Below are 21,908 nucleotides of genomic sequence, written 5' to 3' on the forward strand. Positions count from 1 at the left end.
GGCAAAATTAAAAGAGGATGGAGGAGTAAACCTCAATTCCTCAGTACAGTAAGGAGAAGATTACTTGATGCCAACTTACCTGCTCGTCGCCCCGCCAAAAAACAGTTACTCTCAAAGAAGAACGTCAAGGCTCGTTTTCACTTTGCCCGATCTCATGTCCACTGGTCTGTAGCTGATTTGAAGAAAGTTGTATTAGTGATGTATTAGAAAGTATTTAGTGATGAATCTAAATATAATTAATTCAGGACTGATGGAGTGATGTACGTCAGACGCCCCAGTGAACAAAGATTAAACAAAAAGTACATTTGCCCCACAGTTAAACATGGAGGGGGAAATATTCTTGTATGGGGATGTTTCTCGGCTCGTGGCATGGGACCCATAGTAAGAATAGTGGGCAAAATGGATCGTTTCATGTACGAAGACATTCTGCAAACACATTAAGTGCCATATATGGATGAAGTCATGCCAGTAACAGCCATATTTCAGCATGACAACGATCCAAAACATGCTTCTCAATTTGTTAAGAGGTGGCTATCCGATGAAAAAATAAATGTAATGGTCTGGCCATCTCAATTGCCAGACCTAAACCCTATAGAGAATTTATGGCATTACATTGACACCAAAATCAGGCACCTAACATGCTCTAATACAAATATTCTCTTTGAAATAGTGGAAAAGGCTTGGAAAGAAGTGCACAATGACTATATTATAAAATTAATCTCCATGCCAAGAGTCCATGCCAAGACGATGTGCAGATGTTATAAAGGAGAAGGGGTACTACACGAAATATTGAATTGATTTTAATTTAGTTGGGTTATATTTTTTTAGAATCCAAACTATTTTTTGTTGCTATATTTGTGAATAATAAATTTGCATAAAACAATTTGGTGTTTTATTTATTATGATACAAAAAATATGATAATATGAAAATATAAACAGGTTTTAATTATTCTTGTAAATAATATATAAACCTTACTTACAAAATAGATACTAAAAGATATATAACAGCAAAGTTCAATGTTGCTATCTTTTTGCACAATACTGTACATGATATAAATCTTTAAAGTGTTTTTCAGTTTTTATGACTTAAATACACTATCAGACAAAAGTAGAGAAAGTTAAAAATTCCCTATATTATTGTAAAAACCTTATAAAAAAAAATATATGTATTTAAATTACTATTTCTTAAAAATATTGTCCCTTTTAACAACTGCATTTTTCCATTACATTCCTTTTAACAGTTGTTTATTTATAGTATGAATCCAAATATTTTAGGTTGTTCATAATAGAGAAACTCACATAAGAATTATTTTGCTTCACATGGGATCTGTCAATAGTTTTTTAGTGAATATGTCTTGCAAGATATTTGTCAGGACATCTTAGTATACAAATAGTTGATGTATATTGTATATTTTTCTTTATTTAAGTCTCATCTCCAGTATGGTATACTGTTCTGGGGTGTGGTTAATAAGAGAGTCTTGCAGAACCCACTTTGTGGAACAGAAGATCTTGACACTGACTTCTCTCTTCATTTTTGAAAAATCTACTCTTATTTTTAAAAATCATATTAGGCTGCAAGGTTATTTCACTGCATGTGACTCCTCAGAAACTTAATTTACCCTTATTGATTCCCAAGAGTACTTTGGTGAAAAGGTTATTTGTTATCTGAGGGTTAAAAGGTTTTTAATCACTTGCCTATTTGCTTAAAAGCAACTAATTAATTAAGGACTTTTAGAGGATTGCTAAAGCAGTCACTTTTAAACAGACCTTATTATAACACAAAGTGTTTGAGAGCCTAGTCTGTGATTATCTGTCAACCAGTCTAAGGGCTGTTTTATCGACTAACAGTTTGGATTTCTTCTGCAACATTCAACTGAACTTACTTACTTTTACTGATTTTCAAACTTACTGTTACTGATTTTTTTCTAAAAGTTGTTGTATATGTATGGTTCATGCAACAAATGATTGCTTTAAGTTACAGTCAGATTTGGACTGCTGTATTTAGGCAACAGCTCTTTCACTTTCTGTAATATGTTACTGAAATGTTGAGTTATTGTTTTGTTCATACGATATGTAAGATGTCTAGTCCTGTGATATATGGATATTACACATATTAGTGTATTGTTGCTTTGGCTAAGCAAATTATATAGTTGGTACTTAGGTTGGATCTAATTGATTTAATTTTAATTCTAAGATTTATAAAACTTTTATAATGGGCTTGAGCTGCGGATAAATAAATTAATAAACTTGGAAGAGTTCTACCAGGATGTCCTTAAGGATATTGTGTATTTTTTTGGGTTCCTTTCTTGCTGTGAGTGAGGCTAATGTTTTATTTATACATGTTTTTTAATCAGTTTTATAGTTTATAATATACCTATTAGATTTTGATATTTTATTCTATTTTACTGTTTTATAATTGGTTTTATAACTGGAGTCAAATATCTTACTACTTTATTGAGGTTTATTTTTATATCTTGCTAAGCTATATTTTGAGTATAATTGAATGGCTTTGTTAACAAAAATGTATTTTTTTTTAAACAATAAAGCATTTTTTGACTTTGTCTTTGATGCATACATAGCGGACATAAGCAAAATACTTAGTTTGCATAAATCTATTATAAGCAACACAATTTCTAATTTTAAAAAAGTGGTCGCCTGAAAAAACAAAAAAAAAAAAAAATGAAATGATCTTAAAAAAGTTGCAGAGTCTGATCCCCACAAGTAGGCAAATAAAATTTGGAGACCATACAAAGATGTTTAAGGAAGCAGGATTATTCAGTAGAAGAGTCGCTAAAAAACGCTAATCAGAAGAAATAATCAGAAGACCTGCCTCAACTTTGTGAAAAAATATGTGCATTGGACAACCAATGACTGGAAAGTTTTTTTAACTGATGAAAGTAAATTTAATTTATTTGAGCCTGATGGAATATCGTGGATACATCGCCCAGAAGGCAAAAAATTTGATCCAGAGTATACAAAGCCTACTGTAAAGCATGGCGGTGGATCCTGCATGATATTGTGTTGCTTTTCTGGTTACAGTATAGGACCACTACCTGTTATTGAGGATATTATGGATAGATTTGTGTATTTAGATATTCTATGATTGGATTGCTGAGGATAATTTACCATTGACCTAGATATATCAACAGGATAATGAATGACCCTAAACATAAATCAAAGGTAATTCAAGAATGGAAAACAGAAAAGATTAGGGTTATGGACTTTCCTGCAGTCCTGATCTTAACCCTATTGAGAACCTCTGGGAGGAACTAAACCAGGGTATATGAAAAAATAATCTAATAAAAGTCTTGCAAGATTCTTGGAATTCTATTAGAGAATAAGCCACTACGAAACTTTTGGAATCATGCCAAACCCATGTCGAGAAGCTATTGTCAATAAGGGATATTCTACCCACTATTAATTTTATTACTTTAGAAATAAGTATATGTTGAAGTTTATATATTTATTATAATTGTTTTCATTATATAGTTTATTACTTTACCATAATAAAATCTTTAAAAATATTGTTGATGTTCATTAAGTATAGAACTGCATTATTCTCGGCATATTCAAATAAAACCTAAATTTTAAAAGTTTCTTTTTCAGCGTCTGATAGTGTAATTGGGATAGTTTTGCCAAAAAAAGTCTGTTTCTTTTATCTACTTGCCTAAAAGGTTGTTAGATTGTGGACAAACAGCTTTTAAAATATTTGACCATTAGTGATTTTGTTTTTTTTTATTTTGATTTTTTCGTTATGTATATTATTGCTTTTTAAATTTTATTAGTATTGCAAATTGGGTAATTTTTTTCTTTAACAGTAAGTCTCCCATTACTGAAAATTTATAAAATCACTTGCAATCAATACAACATACTAACTTAATAACCCTATTATTACAAACAAACAATTGATGATAGGCTTAAATTTTAGGATCATATTACCAAGTATGCAATAAGGTTTCTTTTGGTTTCTATGCTCCTAGAGTTATTTTTTACAGTTTTAACTTTGACATAGCTAAAAGTGCTTATCATGGTCTTGTGGAGTCTCACCTGAGCTATGGCATGTGTTTTTGAGGCTCATGTGCTCAATATATGTTTGATGTTACTTTCTGTCTAAAATAGGATATCGTGAGTCGTACCATCCACTTTTTGTAAAACATAAAATTTTAACAGTTCGTTCCTTATATGTATATCTTGTAAACTGAAAGTTTTATAATTAAAAAACTAAATTGTGTGCCCAATATATGGTGTTACTTTCTGTTTAAAACAGGATATCGTGAGTCGTACCATCCACTTTGTGTATTTTAACAGTTTGTTCCTTATATATCTTGTGAACTGGAAGTTTTATAACTAAAAAACGAAATTATAAGAGACAATTCTTTTGGTACTAGGCTCACTTATAGTTTCAGATTGCCTATACCACACAAATAAAAAAGTGATTTATTTATATGGGTAAGAAAATCCAACCTCCTTCCTCTTGAAATTAGATCAATGGACTGTCCTGTTAGATTTAAGAAAGCTTTAAAGAAAATGTTGGTCTCAAAACCCTGTTACACCCTGGACGAATATTTTAATGTTGATTAATAGTCTACTTATCTTTTATATAATTAGTGTGTTTTACTTTTTATGTATTTTAAGGTTGTTGAATTTTCAATGCATATTATACACACCTCCCATTTTTATACTCAAGAATATCGTTCTGGACTGTGTGGTATTTGTATTGTACTAGGATTAATTTAGCTCAAGCAAGGTTTTGACAACAACTCTGTTTAGGATAATTGTTAGGAGATTTTTTATATTTTAATAGTTAGCTCGCCATACCCACGGTTTTAAATACCTCATACCATTTTGTATCACTCGACATTCCCCTAATTCGGCAGAAGTGCTCGTGATTTATGGCTTTGTACCCGGAAAGCGCTGAAAAATACGCGCCGTCAAAGGATCGGTTCCCGCGATAAGTTCGAGCCGCCTGTAATAAAAAAGAAATAGGGCATGCAAAAAATAATAGTTGTAACGAGTCTGAATTTCGGTTTTCGCCTTTAAAACAGTCGTTGGAGAGTAGTCTTTGCGATATGTTAGACCAGGTGGTTGCATATTAGACATGTACCGGGCTCCGCGCTCTTTTATAAAAATCCATAAAATATAAATAGTTGTCTATAAAGTAAAGTGTAAAATCAGAGATTGCCGCGATTAACCAGTTAAAGTTTAGGAGAATAAATTAATTTCTCGTAACCAATTACACGACTTTCTTTTTCTGTCTACAAGTCGAACACCCGACGTAATCCCTAATTAAATAGGGTGGAACCTAACATAAAATTTTGATCCTTCGTGCCTGATGTGGAAAATATGGTAGTGCGACCCATATTTAGTATATTTTCGTCGATGTTCCAGCAACCAGTGTTCCTAGTAGCAGGAAAACAAGTCAATAATTAAAGGTTAGTCAATTATAACCCAAGTAATTAAAGCCAGCAGTAAACCTAGGGTCATCCTGACTTCCAAACTGTTACCTTAACGTTTTTGATGAGCTGTTTTGTTCGAATTAAGCTAAGATTAGTGCAAGTTGGTTTTAATTACACCTATATAGTTTGGTTTTTATTTTCTATTTGCATTTTAACCTTCGTAACCTACAGTAATTAAGCTGTTTTGTGGATTTTTACTTGAAACCTATATTTATATTTTAACCTAGTTCAATAAATGCAACCATAATTTAATGTAGAGTTTATATAACCCTTAATAAACTAAATCTTTCAACCCTAAAAACCTATTTGACATATTATAAACTACATTTTTAGCTCTAAACCTTATTTTTTTGATTTAAACTTATATGTTTTTAATGTTTTTAAGATTAAAATTCTCATATTCACCCTTCTAAGAATTGAGTTATGCATTTTAAATAGATTTTTGCATATATAGCCTTAAAAACAAAATATTTGTATCCAGCCTACTAAACTATTGATGATAAAATTTAATAATTTAATTTAAATTTTATTTGGTGTGTTTTTTAATCTCTTTCAGGTTTTGTAAAATTTGGTTTAGCCTTGGTTGTTTAACCCATTAATTTTTAAATTGCTGTTTTAAGATTTGTAACCTTTAATTTTTCCTTTTTGGCATAAGTAAATAAGTGCAAAACTTTTTATTGTTTTCTCAGTTACCATCAAAATGACGGAAGATCTTGGTTCAGAACAAATTTTAGATAAAGCTAAGGCAGAAATAAGATTCCTCATTAACAAAAGAGGTCACATGAAAGCCTCTCTAACTCGTTTCCAAACATTTTTAAATGCCTTACCCCAACTCGAGCTTTTAACTCCTTCAGACCTCGTCCAAATTGAGACCAGGTTTAAAGCTGCTGATTCCCTTTTGCAGGAATTTGAACAAATTCAATTGGGTATCGAAGACATTTGTTTGATGCACAAACTGCCTGATGCTCAAGATCAGACCGAGGTCAGATCAGACTTCGAGGAAAAATACTTCTCAATAATTTCCAAGGCAAAACTTATATTACAAGCCACCAATCTCAAAAATGCTAGCAACAATCCTAGTTTAACCGTTGAGACTCACCCTGAGCTCAGCAACAACCCTATAAATAATATGGCTAGTATTTTATCCACTAAATTACCTTCATTATCCATACCAGAGTTTTCTGGTTCTTACGAATCATGGACCCAGTTTCATGAAACCTTCGAGGCTCTTATTGATAAAAATCCCTCTTTACCCAAGGTGCAAAAATTTTACTATCTCCAGTCTGCCCTTAAAGGAGATGCTGCCCAGATAATTAGCTCCCTTACAGCCACCGATGGCAACTATGCTGTTGCATGGAATTTACTCAAAGAGCGCTATGAGAATAAGAGGGCCATAATTCATGCTCATATGAAAGCAATTTTCAGCTTGCCATCCCTCAAAGAAGATAACCATATCCAGTTACGCAAATTCTTAGATAACTTTCAAAAACATTATCGATGTTTAAAAAATCTAGGTGAAAATGTGGATAACTGGGACACACCCTTAATATATCTACTTACCTCAAAATTTGGCCAACTTACACGTAGGGAATGGGAAATCTATTCCAAGAATTTTGATAGCCCTTCAATCCTTAACCTCACTACATTCCTCACAGAGCGTTGCCACCTCTTAGAGTCAATTGATTTTAAAGTGCAAAATAAACATGATCCAAATCCTCAAAAGAGTTATGGTACACCTAAGACATTCACCAATGCCGTTTTTGAAAATAAATGTCCTGTTTGTAAAGATAGCCATTTTGTCTATGCATGTGAGAAATTCCTCAAACTTCCTGTGAGCGAAAAGTACAATGAGGCGAAACGTCTAAAATTATGTACAAATTGCCTACGTCCAGGTCATTTTGCATCTGTTTGCACATCCAAACATTCTTGTAGAGCTTGCCAGCGAAGGCATCATTCATTGCTACATTACCCCACAAATAACTTTGAGAAAGATTCCAGGCACATAACCTCAAATGTAAATCCAAGTATTACTAAACAACCCTCTCAAAAAACGCTTTGCGCCCAAATAAGGGCAACCTCAAGCAATAACCATGATGGTATTAACCCAACACAGTTGCCCAATCCTCAAAGAGGTAACATAAATCCTCATCTTTGTGAAACCCCGAGTTTCTTGCCATCGAATCAATTACCCCACGCTACTTCACACCAAGTGGTAGTAGATCAAAATGTTTGTAATCCTCAACAAGAGAATAATCTTCAGCCTGATTTGCCTATTGATTACAGTTTTGCTTGTGCTAATTCTGTACCAAATACTTTTGTGCTCCTATCTACTGCTTTAGTTTATGTTTATGACAGCTGTTCGAGACCCATACCCTGTAGAGCCTTACTTGATAGCGGGTCACAGTCTAATCTTATATCAAAGACCTTGTTTGATATCCTAAACCTCAAGTATGAGAAAGTGCACATCCCTGTTTGTGGTATAAATCAGGGAACAACCTATATTAATAAGAAAACCTCATTAACGATTAAGGACTTAAGTAAGAGTCATCATTTTAATCTGACTGCCTTAGTAATCGATAAAATTACCGATAAATGTCCTCAGCAGACGCTAAATGCATCTAATTTCATTATTCCCAAAGAAATTACTCTGGCAGACCCCACTTTCTTTGAATCCTCTGAAATTGATCTCCTTATAGGAGCTAGTCTATTTTATGACCTGCTTATTTCAGGTCAAATGAAACTTGGAACAAGGAATCCTATCTTGCAGAACACCAAACTTGGTTGGGTAATTTCTGGACCTATGCATGTTTCCAAGGGTTTTACACCCCTGAAATCCATATCGGCTTTTTCCTTGAATAATGAGTTTGAGCTAAAACAATCACTTGAGAAGTTTTGGCACATTGAAGAACCCTTCCATGAACCCTGTAAGTTTACCCCAGAGGAAATGAAGTGTGAATCCCATTTTAAGAGTACCTTTACTCGAACTTCTTTGGGTAGATTTGAAGTTAGTTTGCCCTTAAAGGGTACGGTATCCAAACTAGGTGATTCCCAAGAAATTTCCATGAAAAGATTTTTGGCTATTGAAAGAAAACTTACAAGGAACCCTGAACTTAAATTCTCTTACACGCAATTTATTCAGGAATATGAAAAATTAGGACATATGTCAAAAATTAATTCCCAAGAAAAAACGTCAGACCCCATCTATTACATGCCCCACCATGCCATTGAAAAATTGGACAGCACTACTACCAAGTTAAGGGTAGTGTTCGACGCCTCATCTAAAACAACAACTGGCATTTCTCTAAACGATATTCTAATGGTTGACCATTGGTATCACGTGATTTCGTCACAAAGTCCTGCAGATATCATCTCTAGAGGTATGAGCCCAGTTTATTTGGAAAGTAATAATCTTTGGTGGCACGGACCCTCCTTTTTATTGAAACATAAAAGTTTTTGGCCTTCAAATAATCATGTGTCGAATTACGCTCGACAAAATACCGAGAAATCTAAAATAATCGACATTAATCCTAAATCCTTAATATTCTTTGCAAAGGAGAGCAATGATTTTGTTATGAGCCTATGCTCGAAATATTCCTCTTATTCAAGGCTCATTAATGTAGTCGCTTATTGTTTGCGATTTCATTTTAACTTAAAATATAAAGACAAAAGAATTACTGGTGCCTTATCCCAAACTGAGGTAATACAAAGCGTCAATTGCCTTGTAAGGTTAATTCAGAGTTCCGCATTTCCTGAAGACCTATTCAGCCTAAAAAATAATAAGACGATAAGGCCTAGTAGTAAGCTTAGTACTCTCAACCCTTTTCTTGACAGTGATCTCCTCCTACGAGTAGGTGGTCGATTAAACCATTCTAAGCTAACGTTTAACCAAAAACATCCTATATTGATACCTTATAATCATCCCTTTTCTAAGCTTGTTGTCACCCATGAGCATATCCGCAATCTACATCCAGGAACGCAAGCTACGCTGTCATTTGTGAGGCAGCAATTTTGGCCAACAAATGGCAAGCAACTGGTTAAATCAGTGATTCGGAAGTGCATAATTTGTTTCAAGTCCAATCCTCGATCATTAAAGGCCCAAATGGCAGCTCTACCCAGTGTCCGGGTTACTCCCTCCTATGCTTTTTACAATACCGGTGTAGATTATGCCGGACCTTTTGTTCTAAAGGACTCCAAATTTAAAAATAGAAGGCTTCTTAAGTGCTATATTTGTTTGTTCGTGTGTTTGACAACCAAGGCAATACACCTTGAACTAGCTACAGAGCTTACCACTCAATCTTTTATTTCTGCCTTTTTGCGCTTTGTATCTAGAAGAGGTCTATGCAAAAATCTACATTCTGATAACGGTTCTAATTTTGTTGGGGCTAAGAATGAGTTTGACAAAATTAACACTATTTTAAGGGATGAAAGGTTTCAAAATGCGCTAAGTGTTAGGAGATTTTTTATATTTTAATAGTTAGCTCGCCATACCCACGGTTTTAAATACCTCATACCATTTTGTATCACTCGACATTCCCCTAATTCGGCAGAAGTGCTCGTGATTTATGGCTTTGTACCCGGAAAGCGCTGAAAAATACGCGCCGTCAAAGGATCGGTTCCCGCGATAAGTTCGAGCCGCCTGTAATAAAAAAGAAGTAGGGCATGCAAAAAATAATAGTTGTAACGAGTCTGAATTTCGGTTTTCGCCTTTAAAACAGTGGTTGGAGAGTTGTCTTTGCGATATGTTAGATCAGGTGGTTGCATATTAGATATGTACCGGGCTCCGCGCTCTTTTATAAAAATCCATAAAATATAAATAGTTGTATATAAAGTAAAGTGTAAAATCAGAGATTGCCGCGATTAACCAGTTAAAGTTTAGGAGAATAAATTAATTTCTCGTAACCAATTACACGACTTTCTTTTTCTGTCTACAAGTCGAACACCCGACGTAATCCCTAATCAAATAGGGTGGAACCTAACAAAAAATTTTGATCCTTCGTGCCTGATGTGGAAAATATGGTAGTGCGACCCATATTTAGTGTATTTTCGTCGATGTTCCAGCAACCAGTGTTCCTAGTAGCAGGAAAACAAGTCAATAATTAAAGGTTAGTCAATTATAACCCAAGTAATTAAAGCCAGCAGTAAACCTAGGGTCATCCTGACTTCCAAAACGTTACCTTAACGTTTTTGATGAGCTGTTTTGTTCAAATTAAGTTAAGATTTGTACAAGTTGGTTTTAATTACACCTATATAGTTTGGTTTTTATTCTCTATTTACATTTTAACCTTCGTAACCTACAGTAATTAAGCTGTTTTGTGGATTTTTACTTGAAACCTACATTTATATTTTAACCTAGTTCAATAAATGCAACCATAATTTAATGTAGAGTTTATATAACCCTTAATAAACTAAATCTTTCAACCTTAAAAACCTATTTGACATATTATAAACTACATTTTTAGCTCTAAACCTTATTTTTTTTGATTTAAGCTTATATGTTTTTAATGTTTTTAAGATTAAAATTCTCATATTCGCCCTTCTAAGAATTGAGTTATGCATTTTAAATAGATTTTTGCATATATAGCCTTAAAAACAAAATATTTGTATCCAGCCTACTAAACTATTGATGATAAAATTTAATAATTTAATTTAAATTTTATTTGGTGTGTTTTTTAATCTCTTTCAGGTTTTGTAAAATTTGGTTTAGCCTTGGTTGTTTAACCCATTAATTTTTATATTGTTGTTTTAAGATTTTTAACCTTTAATTTTTCCTTTTTGGCATAAGTAAATAAGTGCAAAACTTTTTATTGTTTTCTCAGTTACCATCAAAATGACGGAAAATCTTAGTGCAGAACAAATTTTAGATAAAGCTAAGGCAGAAATAAGATTCCTCATTAACAAAAGAGGTCACATGAAAGCCTCTCTAACTCGTTTCCAAACATTTTTAAATGCCTTACCCCAACTCGAGCTTTTAACTCCTTCAGACCTCGTCCAAATTGAGACCAGGTTTAAAGCTGCTGATTCCCTTTTGCAGGAATTTGAACAAATTCAATTGGGTATCGAAGACATTTGTTTGATGCACAAATTGCCTGATGCTCAAGATCAGACTGAGGTCAGATCAGACTTCGAGGAAAAATACTTCTCAATAATATCCAAGGCAAAACTTATATTACAAGCCACCAACCTCAAAAATGCTAGCAACAATCCTAGTTTAACCGTTGAGACTCACCCTGAGCTCAGCAACAACCCTATAAATAATATGGCTAGTATTTTATCCACTAAATTACCTCCATTATCCATACCAGAGTTTTCTGGTTCTTACGAATCATGGACCCAGTTTCATGAAACCTTCGAGGCTCTTATTGATAAAAATCCCTCGTTACCCAAGGTGCAAAAATTTTACTATCTCCAGTCTGCCCTTAAAGGAGATGCTGCCCAGATAATTAGCTCCCTTACAGCCACCGATGGCAACTATGCTGTTGCATGGAATTTACTCAAAGAGCGCTATGAGAATAAGAGGGCCATAATTCATGCTCATATGAAAGCAATTTTCAGCTTGCCATCCCTCAAAGAAAATAACCATATCCAGTTACGCAAATTCTTAGATAACTTTCAAAAACATTATCGATGTTTAAAAAATCTAGGTGAAAATGTGGATAACTGGGACACACCCTTAATATATCTACTTACCTCAAAATTTGGCCAACTTACACGTAGGGAATGGGAAATCTATTCCAAGAATTTTGATAGCCCTTCAATCCTTAACCTCACTACATTCCTCACAGAGCGTTGCCACCTCTTAGAGTCAATTGATTTTAAAGTGCAAAATAAACATGATCCAAATCCTCAAAAGAGTTATGGTACACCTAAGACATTCACCAATGCCGTTTTTGAAAATAAATGTCCTGTTTGTAAAGATAGCCATTTTGTCTATGCATGTGAGAAATTCCTCAAACTTCCTGTGAGCGAAAAGTACAATGAGGCGAAACGTCTAAAATTATGTACAAATTGCCTACGTCCAGGTCATTTTGCATCTGTTTGCACATCCAAACATTCTTGTAGAGCTTGCCAGCGAAGGCATCATTCATTGCTACATTACCCCACAAATAACTTTGAGAAAGATTCCAGGCACATAACCTCAAATGTAAATCCAAGTATTACTAAACAACCCTCTCAAAAAACGCTTTGCGCCCAAATAAGGGCAACCTCAAGCAATAACCATGATGGTATTAACCCAACACAGTTGCCCAATCCTCAAAGAGGTAACATAAATCCTCATCTTTGTGAAACCCCGAGTTTCTTGCCATCGAATCAATTACCCCACGCTACTTCACACCAAGTGGTAGTAGATCAAAATGTTTGTAATCCTCAACAAGAGAATAATCTTCAGCCTGATTTGCCTATTGATTACAGTTTTGCTTGTGCTAATTCTGTACCAAATACTTTTGTGCTCCTATCTACTGCTTTAGTTTATGTTTATGACAGCTGTTCGAGACCCATACCCTGTAGAGCCTTACTTGATAGCGGGTCACAGTCTAATCTTATATCAAAGACCTTGTTTGATATCCTAAACCTCAAGTATGAGAAAGTGCACATCCCTGTTTGTGGTATAAATCAGGGAACAACCTATATTAATAAGAAAACCTCATTAACGATTAAGGACTTAAGTAAGAGTCATCATTTTAATCTGACTGCCTTAGTAATCGATAAAATTACCGATAAATGTCCTCAGCAGACGCTAAATGCATCTAATTTCATTATTCCCAAAGAAATTACTCTGGCAGACCCCACTTTCTTTGAATCCTCTGAAATTGATCTCCTTATAGGAGCTAGTCTATTTTATGACCTGCTTATTTCAGGTCAAATGAAACTTGGAACAAGGAATCCTATCTTGCAGAACACCAAACTTGGTTGGGTAATTTCTGGACCTATGCATGTTTCCAAGGGTTTTACACCCCTGAAATCCATATCGGCTTTTTCCTTGAATAATGAGTTTGAGCTAAAACAATCACTTGAGAAGTTTTGGCACATTGAAGAACCCTTCCATGAACCCTGTAAGTTTACCCCAGAGGAAATGAAGTGTGAATCCCATTTTAAGAGTACCTTTACTCGAACTTCTTTGGGTAGATTTGAAGTTAGTTTGCCCTTAAAGGGTACGGTATCCAAACTAGGTGATTCCCAAGAAATTTCCATGAAAAGATTTTTGGCTATTGAAAGAAAACTTACAAGGAACCCTGAACTTAAATTCTCTTACACGCAATTTATTCAGGAATATGAAAAATTAGGACATATGTCAAAAATTAATTCCCAAGAAAAAACGTCAGACCCCATCTATTACATGCCCCACCATGCCATTGAAAAATTGGACAGCACTACTACCAAGTTAAGGGTAGTGTTCGACGCCTCATCTAAAACAACAACTGGCATTTCTCTAAACGATATTCTAATGGTTGACCATTGGTATCACGTGATTTCGTCACAAAGTCCTGCAGATATCATCTCTAGAGGTATGAGCCCAGTTTATTTGGAAAGTAATAATCTTTGGTGGCACGGACCCTCCTTTTTATTGAAACATAAAAGTTTTTGGCCTTCAAATAATCATGTGTCGAATTACGCTCGACAAAATACCGAGAAATCTAAAATAATCGACATTAATCCTAAATCCTTAATATTCTTTGCAAAGGAGAGCAATGATTTTGTTATGAGCCTATGCTCGAAATATTCCTCTTATTCAAGGCTCATTAATGTAGTCGCTTATTGTTTGCGATTTCATTTTAACTTAAAATATAAAGACAAAAGAATTACTGGTGCCTTATCCCAAACTGAGGTAATACAAAGCGTCAATTGCCTTGTAAGGTTAATTCAGAGTTCCGCATTTCCTGAAGACCTATTCAGCCTAAAAAATAATAAGACGATAAGGCCTAGTAGTAAGCTTAGTACTCTCAACCCTTTTCTTGACAGTGATCTCCTCCTACGAGTAGGTGGTCGATTAAACCATTCTAAGCTAACGTTTAACCAAAAACATCCTATATTGATACCTTATAATCATCCCTTTTCTAAGCTTGTTGTCACCCATGAGCATATCCGCAATCTACATCCAGGAACGCAAGCTACGCTGTCATTTGTGAGGCAGCAATTTTGGCCAACAAATGGCAAGCAACTGGTTAAATCAGTGATTCGGAAGTGCATAATTTGTTTCAAGTCCAATCCTCGATCATTAAAGGCCCAAATGGCAGCTCTACCCAGTGTCCGGGTTACTCCCTCCTATGCTTTTTACAATACCGGTGTAGATTATGCCGGACCTTTTGTTCTAAAGGACTCCAAATTTAAAAATAGAAGGCTTCTTAAGTGCTATATTTGTTTGTTCGTGTGTTTGACAACCAAGGCAATACACCTTGAACTAGCTACAGAGCTTACCACTCAATCTTTTATTTCTGCCTTTTTGCGCTTTGTATCTAGAAGAGGTCTATGCAAAAATCTACATTCTGATAACGGTTCTAATTTTGTTGGGGCTAAGAATGAGTTTGACAAAATTAACACTATTTTAAGGGATGAAAGGTTTCAAAATGCGCTAAGTGTTAGGAGATTTTTTATATTTTAATAGTTAGCTCGCCATACCCACGGTTTTAAATACCTCATACCATTTTGTATCACTCGACATTCCCCTAATTCGGCAGAAGTGCTCGTGATTTATGGCTTTGTACCCGGAAAGCGCTGAAAAATACGCGCCGTCAAAGGATCGGTTCCCGCGATAAGTTCGAGCCGCCTGTAATAAAAAAGAAGTAGGGCATGCAAAAAATAATAGTTGTAACGAGTCTGAATTTCGGTTTTCGCCTTTAAAACAGTGGTTGGAGAGTTGTCTTTGCGATATGTTAGATCAGGTGGTTGCATATTAGATATGTACCGGGCTCCGCGCTCTTTTATAAAAATCCATAAAATATAAATAGTTGTATATAAAGTAAAGTGTAAAATCAGAGATTGCCGCGATTAACCAGTTAAAGTTTAGGAGAATAAATTAATTTCTCGTAACCAATTACACGACTTTCTTTTTCTGTCTACAAGTCGAACACCCGACGTAATCCCTAATCAAATAGGGTGGAACCTAACAAAAAATTTTGATCCTTCGTGCCTGATGTGGAAAATATGGTAGTGCGACCCATATTTAGTGTATTTTCGTCGATGTTCCAGCAACCAGTGTTCCTAGTAGCAGGAAAACAAGTCAATAATTAAAGGTTAGTCAATTATAACCCAAGTAATTAAAGCCAGCAGTAAACCTAGGGTCATCCTGACTTCCAAAACGTTACCTTAACGTTTTTGATGAGCTGTTTTGTTCAAATTAAGTTAAGATTTGTACAAGTTGGTTTTAATTACACCTATATAGTTTGGTTTTTATTCTCTATTTACATTTTAACCTTCGTAACCTACAGTAATTAAGCTGTTTTGTGGATTTTTACTTGAAACCTACATTTATATTTTAACCTAGTTCAATAAATGCAACCATAATTTAATGTAGAGTTTATATAACCCTTAATAAACTAAATCTTTCAACCTTAAAAACCTATTTGACATATTATAAACTACATTTTTAGCTCTAAACCTTATTTTTTTTGATTTAAGCTTATATGTTTTTAATGTTTTTAAGATTAAAATTCTCATATTCGCCCTTCTAAGAATTGAGTTATGCATTTTAAATAGATTTTTGCATATATAGCCTTAAAAACAAAATATTTGTATCCAGCCTACTAAACTATTGATGATAAAATTTAATAATTTAATTTAAATTTTATTTGGTGTGTTTTTTAATCTCTTTCAGGTTTTGTAAAATTTGGTTTAGCCTTGGTTGTTTAACCCATTAATTTTTATATTGTTGTTTTAAGATTTTTAACCTTTAATTTTTCCTTTTTGGCATAAGTAAATAAGTGCAAAACTTTTTATTGTTTTCTCAGTTACCATCAAAATGACGGAAAATCTTAGTGCAGAACAAATTTTAGATAAAGCTAAGGCAGAAATAAGATTCCTCATTAACAAAAGAGGTCACATGAAAGCCTCTCTAACTCGTTTCCAAACATTTTTAAATGCCTTACCCCAACTCGAGCTTTTAACTCCTTCAGACCTCGTCCAAATTGAGACCAGGTTTAAAGCTGCTGATTCCCTTTTGCAGGAATTTGAACAAATTCAATTGGGTATCGAAGACATTTGTTTGATGCACAAATTGCCTGATGCTCAAGATCAGACTGAGGTCAGATCAGACTTCGAGGAAAAATACTTCTCAATAATATCCAAGGCAAAACTTATATTACAAGCCACCAACCTCAAAAATGCTAGCAACAATCCTAGTTTAACCGTTGAGACTCACCCTGAGCTCAGCAACAACCCTATAAATAATATGGCTAGTATTTTATCCACTAAATTACCTCCATTATCCATACCAGAGTTTTCTGGTTCTTACGAATCATGGACCCAGTTTCATGAAACCTTCGAGGCTCTTATTGATAAAAATCCCTCGTTACCCAAGGTGCAAAAATTTTACTATCTCCAGTCTGCCCTTAAAGGAGATGCTGCCCAGATAATTAGCTCCCTTACAGCCACCGATGGCAACTATGCTGTTGCATGGAATTTACTCAAAGAGCGCTATGAGAATAAGAGGGCCATAATTCATGCTCATATGAAAGCAATTTTCAGCTTGCCATCCCTCAAAGAAAATAACCATATCCAGTTACGCAAATTCTTAGATAACTTTCAAAAACATTATCGATGTTTAAAAAATCTAGGTGAAAATGTGGATAACTGGGACACACCCTTAATATATCTACTTACCTCAAAATTTGGCCAACTTACACGTAGGGAATGGGAAATCTATTCCAAGAATTTTGATAGCCCTTCAATCCTTAACCTCACTACATTCCTCACAGAGCGTTGCCACCTCTTAGAGTCAATTGATTTTAAAGTGCAAAATAAACATGATCCAAATCCTCAAAAGAGTTATGGTACACCTAAGACATTCACCAATGCCGTTTTTGAAAATAAATGTCCTGTTTGTAAAGATAGCCATTTTGTCTATGCATGTGAGAAATTCCTCAAACTTCCTGTGAGCGAAAAGTACAATGAGGCGAAACGTCTAAAATTATGTACAAATTGCCTACGTCCAGGTCATTTTGCATCTGTTTGCACATCCAAACATTCTTGTAGAGCTTGCCAGCGAAGGCATCATTCATTGCTACATTACCCCACAAATAACTTTGAGAAAGATTCCAGGCACATAACCTCAAATGTAAATCCAAGTATTACTAAACAACCCTCTCAAAAAACGCTTTGCGCCCAAATAAGGGCAACCTCAAGCAATAACCATGATGGTATTAACCCAACACAGTTGCCCAATCCTCAAAGAGGTAACATAAATCCTCATCTTTGTGAAACCCCGAGTTTCTTGCCATCGAATCAATTACCCCACGCTACTTCACACCAAGTGGTAGTAGATCAAAATGTTTGTAATCCTCAACAAGAGAATAATCTTCAGCCTGATTTGCCTATTGATTACAGTTTTGCTTGTGCTAATTCTGTACCAAATACTTTTGTGCTCCTATCTACTGCTTTAGTTTATGTTTATGACAGCTGTTCGAGACCCATACCCTGTAGAGCCTTACTTGATAGCGGGTCACAGTCTAATCTTATATCAAAGACCTTGTTTGATATCCTAAACCTCAAGTATGAGAAAGTGCACATCCCTGTTTGTGGTATAAATCAGGGAACAACCTATATTAATAAGAAAACCTCATTAACGATTAAGGACTTAAGTAAGAGTCATCATTTTAATCTGACTGCCTTAGTAATCGATAAAATTACCGATAAATGTCCTCAGCAGACGCTAAATGCATCTAATTTCATTATTCCCAAAGAAATTACTCTGGCAGACCCCACTTTCTTTGAATCCTCTGAAATTGATCTCCTTATAGGAGCTAGTCTATTTTATGACCTGCTTATTTCAGGTCAAATGAAACTTGGAACAAGGAATCCTATCTTGCAGAACACCAAACTTGGTTGGGTAATTTCTGGACCTATGCATGTTTCCAAGGGTTTTACACCCCTGAAATCCATATCGGCTTTTTCCTTGAATAATGAGTTTGAGCTAAAACAATCACTTGAGAAGTTTTGGCACATTGAAGAACCCTTCCATGAACCCTGTAAGTTTACCCCAGAGGAAATGAAGTGTGAATCCCATTTTAAGAGTACCTTTACTCGAACTTCTTTGGGTAGATTTGAAGTTAGTTTGCCCTTAAAGGGTACGGTATCCAAACTAGGTGATTCCCAAGAAATTTCCATGAAAAGATTTTTGGCTATTGAAAGAAAACTTACAAGGAACCCTGAACTTAAATTCTCTTACACGCAATTTATTCAGGAATATGAAAAATTAGGACATATGTCAAAAATTAATTCCCAAGAAAAAACGTCAGACCCCATCTATTACATGCCCCACCATGCCATTGAAAAATTGGACAGCACTACTACCAAGTTAAGGGTAGTGTTCGACGCCTCATCTAAAACAACAACTGGCATTTCTCTAAACGATATTCTAATGGTTGACCATTGGTATCACGTGATTTCGTCACAAAGTCCTGCAGATATCATCTCTAGAGGTATGAGCCCAGTTTATTTGGAAAGTAATAATCTTTGGTGGCACGGACCCTCCTTTTTATTGAAACATAAAAGTTTTTGGCCTTCAAATAATCATGTGTCGAATTACGCTCGACAAAATACCGAGAAATCTAAAATAATCGACATTAATCCTAAATCCTTAATATTCTTTGCAAAGGAGAGCAATGATTTTGTTATGAGCCTATGCTCGAAATATTCCTCTTATTCAAGGCTCATTAATGTAGTCGCTTATTGTTTGCGATTTCATTTTAACTTAAAATATAAAGACAAAAGAATTACTGGTGCCTTATCCCAAACTGAGGTAATACAAAGCGTCAATTGCCTTGTAAGGTTAATTCAGAGTTCCGCATTTCCTGAAGACCTATTCAGCCTAAAAAATAATAAGACGATAAGGCCTAGTAGTAAGCTTAGTACTCTCAACCCTTTTCTTGACAGTGATCTCCTCCTACGAGTAGGTGGTCGATTAAACCATTCTAAGCTAACGTTTAACCAAAAACATCCTATATTGATACCTTATAATCATCCCTTTTCTAAGCTTGTTGTCACCCATGAGCATATCCGCAATCTACATCCAGGAACGCAAGCTACGCTGTCATTTGTGAGGCAGCAATTTTGGCCAACAAATGGCAAGCAACTGGTTAAATCAGTGATTCGGAAGTGCATAATTTGTTTCAAGTCCAATCCTCGATCATTAAAGGCCCAAATGGCAGCTCTACCCAGTGTCCGGGTTACTCCCTCCTATGCTTTTTACAATACCGGTGTAGATTATGCCGGACCTTTTGTTCTAAAGGACTCCAAATTTAAAAATAGAAGGCTTCTTAAGTGCTATATTTGTTTGTTCGTGTGTTTGACAACCAAGGCAATACACCTTGAACTAGCTACAGAGCTTACCACTCAATCTTTTATTTCTGCCTTTTTGCGCTTTGTATCTAGAAGAGGTCTATGCAAAAATCTACATTCTGATAACGGTTCTAATTTTGTTGGGGCTAAGAATGAGTTTGACAAAATTAACACTATTTTAAGGGATGAAAGGTTTCAAAATGCGCTAAGTGTTAGGAGATTTTTTATATTTTAATAGTTAGCTCGCCATACCCACGGTTTTAAATACCTCATACCATTTTGTATCACTCGACATTCCCCTAATTCGGCAGAAGTGCTCGTGATTTATGGCTTTGTACCCGGAAAGCGCTGAAAAATACGCGCCGTCAAAGGATCGGTTCCCGCGATAAGTTCGAGCCGCCTGTAATAAAAAAGAAGTAGGGCATGCAAAAAATAATAGTTGTAACGAGTCTGAATTTCGGTTTTCGCCTTTAAAACAGTGGTTGGAGAGTTGTCTTTGCGATATGTTAGATCAGGTGGTTGCATATTAGATATGTACCGGGCTCCGCGCTCTTTTATAAAAATCCATAAAATATAAATAGTTGTATATAAAGTAAAGTGTAAAATCAGAGATTGCCGCGATTAACCAGTTAAAGTTTAGGAGAATAAATTAATTTCTCGTAACCAATTACACGACTTTCTTTTTCTGTCTACAAGTCGAACACCCGACGTAATCCCTAATCAAATAGGGTGGAACCTAACAAAAAATTTTGATCCTTCGTGCCTGATGTGGAAAATATGGTAGTGCGACCCATATTTAGTGTATTTTCGTCGATGTTCCAGCAACCAGTGTTCCTAGTAGCAGGAAAACAAGTCAATAATTAAAGGTTAGTCAATTATAACCCAAGTAATTAAAGCCAGCAGTAAACCTAGGGTCATCCTGACTTCCAAAACGTTACCTTAACGTTTTTGATGAGCTGTTTTGTTCAAATTAAGTTAAGATTTGTACAAGTTGGTTTTAATTACACCTATATAGTTTGGTTTTTATTCTCTATTTACATTTTAACCTTCGTAACCTACAGTAATTAAGCTGTTTTGTGGATTTTTACTTGAAACCTACATTTATATTTTAACCTAGTTCAATAAATGCAACCATAATTTAATGTAGAGTTTATATAACCCTTAATAAACTAAATCTTTCAACCTTAAAAACCTATTTGACATATTATAAACTACATTTTTAGCTCTAAACCTTATTTTTTTTGATTTAAGCTTATATGTTTTTAATGTTTTTAAGATTAAAATTCTCATATTCGCCCTTCTAAGAATTGAGTTATGCATTTTAAATAGATTTTTGCATATATAGCCTTAAAAACAAAATATTTGTATCCAGCCTACTAAACTATTGATGATAAAATTTAATAATTTAATTTAAATTTTATTTGGTGTGTTTTTTAATCTCTTTCAGGTTTTGTAAAATTTGGTTTAGCCTTGGTTGTTTAACCCATTAATTTTTATATTGTTGTTTTAAGATTTTTAACCTTTAATTTTTCCTTTTTGGCATAAGTAAATAAGTGCAAAACTTTTTATTGTTTTCTCAGTTACCATCAAAATGACGGAAAATCTTAGTGCAGAACAAATTTTAGATAAAGCTAAGGCAGAAATAAGATTCCTCATTAACAAAAGAGGTCACATGAAAGCCTCTCTAACTCGTTTCCAAACATTTTTAAATGCCTTACCCCAACTCGAGCTTTTAACTCCTTCAGACCTCGTCCAAATTGAGACCAGGTTTAAAGCTGCTGATTCCCTTTTGCAGGAATTTGAACAAATTCAATTGGGTATCGAAGACATTTGTTTGATGCACAAATTGCCTGATGCTCAAGATCAGACTGAGGTCAGATCAGACTTCGAGGAAAAATACTTCTCAATAATATCCAAGGCAAAACTTATATTACAAGCCACCAACCTCAAAAATGCTAGCAA

The 21,908-nt window shown here is 34.7% G+C and overlaps 1 protein-coding gene across 2 annotated transcripts in view; it reads left to right on the plus strand.

Annotated features, from left to right (window-relative positions):
- The window catches only part of LOC126737010 (pericentriolar material 1 protein), a 60,490-nt gene that overhangs the window by 1,233 nt on the left and 37,349 nt on the right, over positions 1-21,908 (plus strand). The gene's annotated exons all lie outside the window — the stretch shown is intronic.

Source organism: Anthonomus grandis, chromosome 6, assembly GCF_022605725.1.
Source record: "Anthonomus grandis grandis chromosome 6, icAntGran1.3, whole genome shotgun sequence".
NCBI lineage: Eukaryota > Metazoa > Arthropoda > Insecta > Coleoptera > Curculionidae > Anthonomus > Anthonomus grandis.